Raw genomic sequence first — 12,279 nt, 5'->3', positions numbered from 1 at the left:
TTCAGATTCATCACCATTGGTAGCTCCAGATTCATCGTCATCACTAGCTTCAGATTCATCGCCATTGGTAGCTTCGGATTCATCGTCATCATCACTAGCTTCAGATTGTTCCTGGGAGCAGAGTATAGTGATGCTTTAATTGAAAATATTGTACAAGGAAGTCGACAAACATAAATAAGTATGTGAATATTACTATTACTATTAAGTTAAGACGGAAAGAGTTAATTAGTTATACAGCTAGCGGCACAAGACAAACCTAAGAATTGAACCTCTGTTGTATCCATTTATTGAGATCATCTACTTTCACCTTATCATCATAATTCACCCTGTTAAGACTCGGTGTACTCACAGATATTCCCTGTTGGACAAACGTCTTCATTTCAGGGCAGTTGTAAATACACACTTTTCTGAGAAATGGAAATTCAAGAGTACACTCCGTCAGAAAGAAATGCCCCAGCTTAGGCAGCTTGCAAAGATCCAGGTCTTCCAAGAGTGGAAATAAGGTCATGATTCCTTCTCCTTGTTGTTCCTCTGTTACAATCACTTCTTCCATTGATTCACACTGTTCTATATGTAGCCATTGGAGATTCAGAAGACCTTTAGCCACTGATGGAGACATCAAGTTTCTCAATTTTCCACACTCAGATACTACCAATGTTTGAAGTTTGGTGAAGTAGTCAGTTGGAAGTTGGTGAGAGCATAGAGCACTTATGCTGTTAACCCCATCGATAGATAGCTTTTCTAGGTTGGGACAAGAAACCTGCGAGCTTTGAAGTATCAAACATTGTTGCAGATAGAGTTGAAGCTATTGGAACAAAACACTAGGTCATAAGTTGATTAATATTTAACATGACGGTTTGATTAAAAGTACTATTATAGTTTTAACACTTCATTTTTGAGAAACATCCCATAAAGTTTTTTGGGCTAGTTTTTTTATATACATAATAAAAACGAAACTCAAAAGAAAAAGTACAAGCAAGGGCGCTATTTCTTACCTTATTAATCCTATTGAGGAGTAAAAAGTAAAGAATTTAGAGCGAGATGCAAATTCAGAATTTGAAATTTATAAATCCCTAATGACCTCAGGGTAGTATCCAATAACAATCGCATTCATAATCAAGGAATCTCTAGATATTACTAATACAGATTAAAGTTTCTGGGTAAAAGCTATTAGATTTATGTGAACCCCTGGGTTACAATTTTGTAGTTTCGTCTATATTTGTTACCTCAGTCAACATAGCTCTCTACCAGGTGACAAACATAAATAACTATCTGAAAAGATAACTATTACTAATAATTATTTGCTAGTTAAAACAGTAAGAAAGCAGTAGACCAGGGGTGTATTAATGCATGACAAAAATATATATAGTAATTAGTTATACAACTAGCGGCACAAGACAAACCTTAGAATTGAACATTGTGTTATTGAGATCAACTACTTTCACCTCATCATCATTGTTCACACTTTTGAGACTCGTTGTACCCACATATATTCCCTGTTGGACAAACGTCTTCATTTCAGGGAAATCATCAATCTTCATCTTTTTGAGAAATGGAAATTTAAGAGCATGTTTCGTCAGAAAGAAATGCCCCAGCTTAGGCAGCTTGCGAAGAATCAACATTTCCAATAGCGGAAATAAGGGATCATTAGTCATTTCTTCTCCTTGGTGTTCCTCTTCTGTGACCACTTCTTCCATTGACTCACAATTTTCTATCTCTAGTGTCCGGAGATTCAGGAGACCTCTGGCCACTAATGGAGACATCGAGTTTCTTAATTTTCCACAACTCTCTACTTGCAATGTTTGAAGTTTGCTGAAGTAGGCAATTGGAAGTTGGCGAGAGAATAGAGAACTTATGCTGTTAGCCCTAATGATAGATAGCTTTTCCAAGCTGGGACAAGAAACCTGCAAATGTTCAAGGCCTTGAATTTTATATAAGGGACGGAAATTCAGTATAGCTTAAAAGTACAAATCCAACTACTTTCACCTCATAATCATTGTTCACACTTTTGAGACACGGTGTACTGACGGATATTCTTTGTTGGGGAAACGTATTCATTTCAGGGCAGTCATCAATCTTCACTTCTCTGAGAAATGGAAATTCGAGAGTACACTCCGTCAGAGAGAAATGCCCCAGCTTAGGCAGCCTGCAAAGCTCCAGCTTTTTCAACAACGGAAATAAGTTCATTATTCCATCTCCTTCTTGTTGTTCCTCTTTTGTGATCACTTCTTCCATTGATTCACAATCTTCTATCTCTAGATATCGGAGATTCAGAAGACCTTTAGCGACTGATAGAGACATCAAGTTTCTCAATTTTCCAGAACTCTTTACTTCCAATGTTTCAAGTTTGCTGAAGTAGGGCGCAATTGGAAGTTGGCGAGAGAATAGAGAAGTTATGCTGTTAGCCCTACTGATGTATAGGTCTTCCAAGCTGGGACAAGAAACCTGCAAACGTTCAAGTATCAAACCATAAGCCAATTAACACTAGGTCATAAGTTGAAAAGCCAAAAGTGCTTAAACACGAGTTTAAGTTGTTTAATTTTTAACATGACAAAGAAAAAATTAATTAATTAACGGGACAAGGTGATGTAACACCTCTTTTACGGGCTCTATTTATATTTATCCTTTTTCTCCTTTTTTTGACATTTTTTTTCCCTTCATTTATTTACTTATTTTATTTTTAATATTTCAAAAAATCTAAATTACTCAGCTTATCATCATAATTACTCAGCTTTTAACCTCTCACTATAATATATCTTCTTCAAGTTATGTTAACAATAACAAAACAAAAAATAATCTGATAGTTAATTGATCAACTTTTCCTCTTCCCTCAGGATTTTTTTTCCATGCAACTTCTCCCATAATTGTAATTAATTTATGTTAATAAAAAAAAAAAAGCCTATATGACAATTGACAAATATAAGATTGGAATATACATGTGCAAAACGGCAAAACCTATAGTTAGCATATTTTTATTGCCATTTAATTTAATAGTTCCTAAAGAATCATCTAGCTCCCCTTTAAATTTATGCTCACATAATCAAATTCTTAAGTTGTCCATCAGTCATTTTCTTCTTCTTTGGATTTTCTCTTTACATGATTTATTTTACTTCTTTTTTTAGAGTCATATCTATTCAAATTCTTTCTTCATCTTCTTTGGATTTTCTCTTTACATGATATATATATAGTGAATATACTGTTGATGCTTTCTTTCTTTTGTTCATGGTTTGTATATGCGCTTCTTAATAGTAGAATACTATATTAATGCTATAACCCTTCTTTTTTTTTTAACTTTCTAATATAGTCAAGTGATTTTTTTGTGGCTGGTAATAATTTATTTTTGTCTTCATCACTTTTCATGTATTTTTAAAGGCTTTAGAAGCAAAATAAGAAGACGTCGACAGTCAAAATTAAGTAATTATTTCATTAACTCTCTTAATTTCAATTTGTTATATAATTTTAAGATCACAATTTTTAAAGTATTGAAGAAAAGTCATATATATAAGCTAAGCTTCTTTCTAACCGCGTAAATGAGGTGTGAATAAGGATAACAAAGAGTCATATTTTTCCCCCCTTTTTACCATAATAAATGTGTATCAGATTTATTAATTGTTATTGAAAGTAAAAAACATTTCTTTTATTTTTCTCACATTTGACTTTTAGTAATTTTTTTACATCTTCAATGCTGCATACACGTATTTTTTTTTTAAAAAAATATTTCTTTGGCACTCTTTAATAATCTTTATACGACTAAATTATGTAACTAACAATATTTCACTATAGCAATTTAATTCTTTCTTCTTGCAATGCATACTATAAGAATGAAAGTTTAAATATAAAATTTAAATATTAATGGATCTTATGCAACATAAATATGTATTATATGAATGCCAGTACGAGCATCGAATATCGAAAAAAATAAAAATAATCTCTCTGACTTTTGAATTTTGTGCATAAATATGTTCCAATATAATTCAAATATTTTTTTCTCACTATGATTTAGCACAAATATATTTTATTTTATATTTTTTTATTATGCAGTCATTTATACAAAAAGAAAGTCACGTAACTTATGATCGAGTAGATTTAATATTATTGGTTGAACCGTCTACGTGTGATTCCTCATTTGGTTCCTAAAATGTGAGGTGAGCCGGGTTAGTGTCTATGGATATATATATATATATATATATAAAGTAAGTGTGAATGATATCACTAGTTAAAATTTGAAAACTAAAATAAATTTTTTTTTGAACATAGAAAATCCAATTAATTAGCGTGAAGCGGGGATGCGTTTACTGGTTAGTTATATAGCTAGAGGTACAAGACAAACCTTAGAATTGAACATGACTTTATTGAGATCATCTGCTTTCACCTCATCATCATTGTTCACACTTTCGAGATTCGGAGTACTCATAAATATTCCCTGTTGGACAAACGTATTCATTTCAGGACAATCTTCAATCTTCACTTCTCTGAGTAATGGAAATTCAAAAGTACACTCCGTCAGAAAGAAATGCCCCAACTTAGGTAGCTTGCGAAGCTCCAACACTTTCAGTCGGGGAAATAAGGTCATGATTTCTTCTCCTTGTTCTTCCTCTTCTGTGATCACTTCTTCCATTGATTGACAATCTTTTATCCGGAGACTCAGTAAATTCAGAGCACCTCTAGCCACTGATGGAGACATCAAATTTCTCAATTTCTCACATTCAGATACTTCTAATGATTTAAGTTTGGTGAAGTAGGCAGTTGGAAGTTGGTGAGAGCATAGAACACTAATCCTTTCAAGTTTTCGGATGTATAGCTCAGTCAGATTTGGACAAGAAACCTGCAAAAGTTGAAGTATCAAACTTTATTGTATTTTGTTGCAGGAAGAAAACACTAGGTCATACGTGGAGAAGCCAGAAGTGCTTAGACTCATTTATATATTTTAAAAGAGCCAAATATATACATAAAAAAAAAAAGGAAACTTACATAAATATACTATATTAAAAAAATATTTATCATTTATAGCAATAAAAAAAATTTTACTTGATCACTTTTAATATATTTATAATATAATTTTAATACATATCACAGAGAACAATTTATAGAGCACATCTAATACAAATTTTATTGATGAATAATACATTTATCACACATTGTAATACACTTATAATACAATGTGTCAATTTCTTACCAAACAAGTATAATATATTTAAGAAAAAAATAGTTATAAAACATATATATTGCACACATAATTCACTTTTAATACAATTACAGATTTATCATAGTATTGCTATGTATTGCTATAAATGATAATAAATTAAAAATATCGCTAAAATCACTAATTATTTATTAAAAAGGTACTCATCCAAGTAATTTTTCCTTAAAAAAATCATATAATCTCGTTTAATATTTTAAAAAGTTTTTTAGTATCTCAAACACATTATATTCCTTTTTTGGTAGTTTCAAATATATACAATAAAGTAATTAAGTTTACAACAAATATAGCCATGTTTTATCAACCAAAATTCATATAAAATAAACAACATTGACTATGCAATATAGTTTGATAAAAGTCATAGATAGTATACAATATAATTTACTTATACACGAGCTATACATTATAATACACTCAAAAAATTGAATACAACTTATTTTGTTCTTACTTTTTTCTTCTTTTTTCATATCTATTTATTTACACACGCGCGCGCACACACACAAAAAAATAAATAAGAATAAGAAAATCAAATAATGATAAACAAATAGATTTATAAGAGAGATATTTAAAACTTAAATTAGCCGTTGAATAAAAAAATTCAATAAAAATATTCCCGTGTAAAAAGAATCAAATATATCCTTATATGGAATTTTCATATAACAAATTAATTTAAAATTATTTTTCACTTGGTTAGACCAAAAAGGTATATCTAAATCATTTATATAGCGATAAAAGAATATACTTTGTGTAAGTAAATATCTTTAGTGCTCAAGTAAAAGGTAAAATTTTAATTCATAAAAACCCTCAAAATAAAAAGTGAAAAAGTAAGCTTGTTTCATATTTTTAAAAAGTCCGTATTTGTCATGATAAAAAGAAAACCTTTTCAGTGAAAAGAGGATTTGAGTCGATGATGGAGTTGTTGGTGGTAGGGGAGAAATTTTGGAACTCAGGTAACCCCTCGAAGCTCATTCTCCATAACAGAGGGAACTCAATGCCCTCAACATTGTATCTGCAAAAGTGAGTGAGGCATTCCAGAGATTGAAGCTCTAACTCATATAAATTGGGGAATTTGATTACTTCATGTGTCCTCCCACAGATCTTCAATAAATGTGTCACTAAATCACAATTAGAGAGGCCGAGAACCTTCACGTTCTGAAGCTCATTCAGTTGCAATTCGGCCAACACGTTATTAGAGCCTTTTCCCTTTGAATGTACAACTTCGCATTCCTTCAACAGGAGGCAGATCCAATCACCCAATGGGGCGGTCTCAGTGACCTTTAACTCAATATTCTTTCCGTAATAATCACCCATGGTCACTAGGTAAGCATAACCCACTTTAAGAGTGTACCGTGTCAACCTGGAGGGAAGGCGCAAGTTACTGTAGATCACATCTCTGGAACATCACCTAATGTCAGTGCAGTCAATTTCGATAAAGATTCCAGTTCCCTCAAGGTGGAGTAACAACAATCTTCTACTCCCAGCATATGAAGTTCCTCCAATCGAACTAGTTTTGATAACACCCCTGCTGAAATCCTTTCAAGTGTTGTATACAGATTCCACAATTCTAACATAATTAGATTGGTCAGTTTTCCTATTTCCAATGGCACCTCCTCTAACTGACATTCTCTTATGCTGAGAATTTCTAAAGTGACAAGTTCCCTAATGATGGATATATCACCCAACCTTGAATTACTCAGACACAGCGTCCTCAGATTTGACAACCTCCTAATGGATGCTGGAAAACACGGAATGAAGTTGAGACTTATGACATTGAGGTTACTCATTCCATCAAAAAAATCATCCTGTAATTTGAATGGCTTTCCAGAGCAGAGTTTTAACATTAGAAACTTCAGTTTTGGGCAAACGATTGGGCTACGAAACTCGTCAAATTTATTTGCAACAATTGACATGTGACTATATTGCTCGTAAGAGTCTTTTCTTGGGAACTCTTCAGAGTTCACATGGTGACTTACCATAAAGTTATGCTCTCCCTCAGACGCAATACTTATAGCCACATCACGGACCACATCATGCATTTTCACATGATTTTTGTCGAAACCTTGGGTTAACAAGAAACCGTCTTTCAATATTTCTAACAGAAGATACACCCTATTTCTTGCATCTTCTAAATTTTCAATTCCCGAAAAGATGCGAAGCCCCATTCCATATTTAAGCAATTCTTCAACCGAAATATCACTATCTTCCTCTAACAAAGAACAAAGCAAAAAGAAGTACCTGGCTTCATCACTTTCCAAGTGATCATAGCTTAGCCTCAGAGATTTATACACCTTTGTGTGCACTCCAGGGATATTTCTTGTTGCTGCATCACGTAATTGTTTAAGGGCATCCTTCCAGAAAGGCTTCGTTTTACGTTTTAGTGCTCCTGCAACTGTAATAATTGCAAGCGGCAATCCCTTGCATTCTTTGGAAACATCTTTTGCTACGCCAAGCAGAAAAAAATCGTCGACTGAATTACCAATTTTCTCCTTGAAAAGGATCCATGCTTCCTCTTCAGGTAAAGTTTCAACTTCCATGATCTTCAGAGCTTCCATTGCTTCACAAACGGGTCGGAGATGCATCGTCAATATCACTTTGCACCGGTAGTTGTGGTTGCTACCACTGGGAGTTCCAAGTTTGCGTAGATCATGAAGAGCCTCCCAAACATCATCCAAGATGACAAGGGTGCGGCTGTTCTGATCTATTAACCTTGTACGCAGCTGATCTCCACGACTCGACATATCATCCCCTTCTAATGTTAACCTTGTACGCAGCTGATCTCCACGACTCGACATATCATCCCCTTCTAATGTCAGCCCGACTCCTCTTGCGATCTGACCCTGAATTTTTTTCAACTCGGGTTGTTGACTGACAGTTACCATGACAACATCATTGAACAACCTTTCTTGTTTCGCCTTTTGTCTGATTTTCTCAGCCAGTGTTGTCTTACCAACACCACCCAGGCCACATATCCCAATCTTAGTGACCCCGTCATCCTTTAAAGCTGCCATGACCTCATCCTCTTTCAATTTTCTGGAGTCAAACACCTCACCATAGTTACTAGGTATGGCCTCACTTTGAACTGGATGATCAACGGAGATTACATCAGGCCTGTTGCTTTCATTTTGAAGTTCAATCAACTCCAGTGTAATTTTCTCAGCTCTCCTGCTCATCGAGTAACGTGACTTCAGGTTTGGACACCAACCATAAAAGCAACCCCTTTCAACCTCAGCTGAACCTTGACTTACAGCTTCCACATGTTCAATAGTGGTATCAACACTAGTTAACCAAGCCTATGAATTTCTGATTCTAAAAAAGGCAAGACGGCTGACCTAGGGTTTTAAGCCAGCAGCTGCGCAGCTCTCATGGCTGCTACGGCCACTGGACGGCCTCCTTTCGAGGCTGTCCAGCCCTCCCCACCACCCCAAACCACCACATACGCCACTCTTTTCAATTCCAATACTATAAATCCTAAACAATCTGCCCTAATTAACTCAAAAACAATCGCAAAACCAATCGAAATAATTCATGGAGAACCTACTATCACGTTTTCAATGGAGGAAAGGCAAGACTTTATGATTGAAGAGGGATTGCATCAAGCAGTGGTGTTTAAATTATCCCATGGTGCGCCAGATTTGAAGGTATTAAGGTCAATTTTACCGAAACATCTTGGTACCAAGGGCAACTGTTTAATTGGCTTACTTGCTCCAAGACAAATTTTGTTGAGATTTGATCAATATGAAGATTATGTACTAGCATTATCTCGCTCAGTTAATTATCTTCTCTACAATGGAGAGGAGCACCAATGTAGGGTTTTTCCATGGTCCATTGGATATAATCCTAAGGAGGAAACGACGTTAGCTGTGGTTTGGATTTCTTTACCAAACTTATCTCCAGATTTGTTTGCAAAGAAGTCTTTGTTGTCTATAGCATCGGCAGTTGGGAAACCAATAGCTATAGATAAAGCTACTCAAATCAAGTCAAGACCTAGCACAGCTAGGGTCAAGGTTATACTTGATCTAATGGAAAAGCTTCCAAATCGTATAAGGTTGCAGTTTGTGGATGGAAAATCTGGTAAGTTGATCGAGGTTTTTCAGGAGATTGTTTATGATAATCTACCTTTGTATTGCAATTATTGTAAGCACCAAGGTCATGATGAAGATAGTTGTCGTTTGATCTCAAAAAGAAATCAAAATAACAAACAAATTGATGATACCATTGAAGTTGCTACAAAAGGTACTATTGATAGTGAAAAGTATCAAGGTGATGCGAGAGAAATACTAAATGAAAAAAGAAAGGTTGTAGATATCAATCAAAGTAAAGCTACTTTGTTAGATCAGCAGTTGGTTGATGTCCCTTCTGAGCAAAATCGTGCACACTCAATGGATGTTGTTACAAGTAATATTGGTGTTCAAACAACGACTGAAAACAAAAGGGGAACTCCAAGAGTTGGGGTTGATGCGCCACGAGTTGGTTCAGGCAAAAAAATAATGGATTCAGGACACAAACTAATGGATACATCTGATGTTGAAGATGCTGAAAATTCTGGGCAGCATGTTTTGCAAGTTGAAACCAAGAATGCAACTAAAAATTGGACACTGGTTGCACTCAAAAATTCAACTAGTAATCGGAGCCTTTCCCCGACTAGTCAAAATAATTCTCCATGTAGTGAAAAGGGTGCAACTGGAAATTTTTATGACAGTGAGAAGAGGCAAGATATTAGTAATGCCTCAAGAGACCTATTATGTTCGAATAGCTTTGATGCTTTATCGAAGACTACTGGACAACAAGTAAAGTTAACAGAGAATGACAACGATTTGATCAAAGAAAAGCAGGTCTCACCACCTACTTTGAATAGCAAATTAAGTCCAGAAGCTCCCGTATTTGTGCCTAAATGTGTGATTGCAAAGAAAAATGAGTCAAGGGTCTTAGTGTCAAATACAATTGATTTGGGCGAGGATTTTCTTGATGAAAATGAGGAAGACAATATGCTTGATTTTGGCGAGGATTCTCTTGATGAAGATGAGGAAGATATGCTGGACATGTGCTTTGATAGAGTGGCTAGGGAAGGAGATATATCACCTAGGCAACAAAGAAGTAGAAGCAACAAAAGCAAAAAGAAGACACATGGAAGGCAACATAGTTGGGACGGTAAAATGACTGAGGAGTTTGTTCCAAGGCACCTACCGATGCGACAGGCAAAGCAGAACCATTTGACAGTATCAATAGGTTCAACAAGGTCCAATAAATCCATAAAGAAAGTATGAATTATCAAGTGTTGTTGGATAGGTTTGAAGAAGAAGACAAGAGAAAAATACTTCAAGTTACTTTTGATGGGCAATCAATCTTTTTTAATTCATGTGTTTGCAATAGAAAGTTTGAGGCTGATAACTCAACTTTCTTCTTGATTGGCATATTTTTACATTATTTAAGCATCCTCATTTGTAATATCATCATGGAGTGTATTACAAACTCTGTGGTGATCAGAAAATACTTAGTTCTCTCTAGCTCTTATTTTCTTCATGCTTGTTAGGTAGTAGACACTTAATTAGGATTAGTAAGGTAAGGCCTAGCCCCCCTTGCTTGCACTTATCCCTATTGATATTTTTTATGTTTAATAAAAGGCCACTAGACACTATCTAGTGGTAAATTTGCGGAAAAAAAAAAAAAAAAAAACCAAGCCTCGCCATTGCGTGAAATGAGTTTTAAGTTTCTCCGGGCAACTTCCGCTCTTTCCTGCACCTCACTTTTGATATTCTTCAGTTTCTCAGATTCTTTATCCATACATCTGATGTTGCTCTTGTAGTAATATAAATACCCAATCCCTCGCGCAACTGGCTGCATCAAGCAACCTGTGACTTTTTCCACAAAAATAGATAAGAATTCCATAGCTAGTATAGTTTAGTAATAAGCCTTTTTTCAACTATCAAGTTTGAACTCTGCTACTGGGATGTAAAGGTGTGAAAATGGAGAATTTGGTATGTAAATGAAAGTTAAAAGAGAAGCAATGTAGAATTTGGTATGAAAATGAGATATGAGAGAGCGAAAATGAAGAATTTGGTATGAAAATGAAATATGAGAGCGGAAATGAAGAATTTGGTATGAAAATGAAATATGAGAGAGCGGAAATGAAGAATTTGGTATGAAAATCAAAGAGTAGCAATGTTGGAGAATTTGGTATTAAAATCAAAGAGTAGCAATGTTTGAGAATTTGGTATTAAAATCAATGAGTAGCAATGTGAGAGAATTTGGTATGACAATGAAATATGAGAGAGCGAAAATGAAGAATTTGGTATGAAAATCAAAGAGTTCAATGTTGGAGAATTCGGTATGAAAATGAATGCTTAAGAGAGGCAATGGAGAGTTTGATTGTGTTATTCGAAGCAACAAATTCACAGAGATTTATAAGCTGTCAAAATAGTATCTCTAAAGTGAGAATATTGATTAGCTAACATATTAAAGTAGTGAACATCTGATTCCATATCTTCCTTCACTCAAACTCATGTTACGACATTCCCAAAATATATGCTTTCTTGCAATGGCAGACACTACAAAGAAGAAAAGAAGGAAATGTAATTGTTGCTTTTTGGAATTTTCCATTTTCTTGCCAAGTACTCAAAGATCAGATTCGTCCATACATTCTCTCCAATTTTTGGAAAAGTATTTCCTTTCCAGTTTCTTCCGATAGGTCTAAGCTTTGGTGGACAGAGTTACCTCTGTTGGGGACGTAGAAAGCACCCAATGGAATAGTCTAGATGACTTCTTCCCTCCTCTTTCAGAATTAGGTGAATGACTAGTTACTCAGCCAGTACAAGGTTTAATCGGAACATGGCAAAGGAATAGTCTAGATTTGTGCTTATACAGTTCATTAAGTTGCTTTCTGCGCATGAATAATAGTAACTCAACTCTGTTTCCCATGAATAATAGATATTTCAACAAAAGAAGAGTTAAATTAAGCCTAACCATAAAAATAAGAAGGCAATAGGGCTTTCATTCCAAGATAAGACAACACATAGCAGTAACATTACCAAAATCACCACAACAGATAAACAAGCACAACAGCTGGAAACAAAAAGGAAAAA

General features: G+C 34.7%; 1 pseudogene; it reads right to left on the bottom strand.

Annotated features, from left to right (window-relative positions):
• Nucleotides 1-256: 256 nt before the first annotated feature.
• Nucleotides 257-11,136, bottom strand: LOC125834341 (probable disease resistance protein At4g27220; annotated as a pseudogene).
• Nucleotides 11,137-12,279: the final 1,143 nt, after the last annotated feature.

Source organism: Solanum verrucosum, unplaced genomic scaffold (assembly GCF_900185275.1).
Source record: "Solanum verrucosum unplaced genomic scaffold, falcon-dt-bn FXZP01000285.1, whole genome shotgun sequence".
Lineage (NCBI taxonomy): Eukaryota > Viridiplantae > Streptophyta > Magnoliopsida > Solanales > Solanaceae > Solanum > Solanum verrucosum.
This window is presented reverse-complemented; position numbering and strand designations above follow the sequence as displayed.